Source organism: Moschus berezovskii, chromosome 6 (genome assembly GCF_049115385.1).
Source record: "Moschus berezovskii isolate FMDL1 chromosome 6, NW_MosBer_1.0, whole genome shotgun sequence".
Lineage (NCBI taxonomy): Eukaryota > Metazoa > Chordata > Mammalia > Artiodactyla > Moschidae > Moschus > Moschus berezovskii.
The window spans coordinates 112,692,382-112,694,015 of NC_142465.1; positions in this window are offsets into that span (position 1 = coordinate 112,692,382).

The following is a 1,634-nucleotide window of genomic DNA, read 5'->3' on the forward strand; positions in this document are numbered from 1 at the left end:
GCCCAGGCTTCTCCTGGGCCTCGGTCTCCTCATGACCCCAGGAAGGGGGCCACCCCCAACCCCTAACCTCCTGCCCCCTTCCCTGAAGGAAATCGTGTCCCCACTGTAAGGGCCTGAAGGCTGCTTCTCCATTGCAGCTCCACTCAATTCAACCTACGTCCTTTGCAAGGACCTACGAGGTGGGAGGTCCTAAAACTGGTCTAAGGCAAAAAAACATCAAAATCATGGCTCTTGAGCTGGGATTAGAGAGAAGGTGGGGATTTTTCTAAGGTAAGGTAGACTGCAGTAGGTCCCTTTGGTTGGATTTGATTTTTTCAAGACTCTCCCCTCAACTGCCCCCCACACAGGGAAGGACTGCAAGGGCTACGTGTGTACAAAGGACCCTATACTCTCTGAACACTTGACACAGAGAGCCACCGGCTTTCTCACCTGTAAATCTGAAGTCAGGGTTCCTAGGCATTAGTGAATCTCTTCCACCGCAGCTGACGACTTTGAACTTGGGAACGCAGGGCAGCACCCTCTGCCTGTGCCAGCAGGGGACCCAAACCAACACCTAGGGAAGACTGGGGGACAGCACCTCGCAGGCCCAGGCCCCAGTCCCTTGGGAAGCTTGACCAGATGTGACACCTGGGATTTGATGACATTTCTTCACATCCTTATAACAAGCTTTCTCTTTTTATGCTTGCTTATGTCTCTCAGTTACTTACCATCAAAAACATTTAACTAAGACATAGTGGCCTAAACACTGGAATTGGTAAAAGGAAGTGGGGTCTGAGATGTTCCTTCTGCCCAAGTTCAAAGTAGGAAGTGCTTGGCCCTCAGGCTGGAAGGCAGGTTGTGGAGATACTTGGTGGAGGCCCTCAGTTCTGCATAGGGAAGTCGGGAGCAACAGGGAAGTCAGGAGCAACATTGTTTAAGAAGTAAAGAACTATTGACCTTTCTGCAAAACAGCGCTTCAGTTTCAGAGGGGGCTCCAGGTAGCTGAGCCAGGATGGAAGCAGAGTGTGTTTAAACCCAATTGGTAGACGACAATCTTTTTATTTATGTTTCTAGACCTTGAGAAAAATCACCTAATCTGTAACCTTGGTTTCTGTGTTTGTAAAATGAGAATATTAATACTTATCTCATAAGATATGGGGGAAACCCTATGAAATAATGATAATAAGTTGACAAATACTAAGCACTCAAATGGTATTATATTTATCCTTCTTTTCTCTAAATTCCTCTGACATTACCAACACCATACACACTAGACCTCTCTGTTTTTATTTTGGCTGCACAGATTGTGGGATCTCAGTTCCCTACCCTGGGATGGAACCCAGGCCCCGGCAGTGAGAGCACCAGAAGAATCCTACTCAGGAGGCCACCAGGGAACTCGCTAGCCTTATTGATTTTTTAATTATTTTGAGAGTGCTAACTTTGTATTATAATCAGGTGAAAAGTCTCCAGGCAGTGAGGACACCTTAAATGGGTTTTGCGTTTCTCTCTTTCCTGCTCAAGCATCTGGATGCGTGAAGAACTGTGTCGGCTAACTGACTGGCTGTTAGCAGCAGCAGCACTTCTGTGCTGGCATTTAGAAGCTGATAAACATTCCCACATGTTGACTCTTCATGAGCTAATGGTCTGGGTTTGGG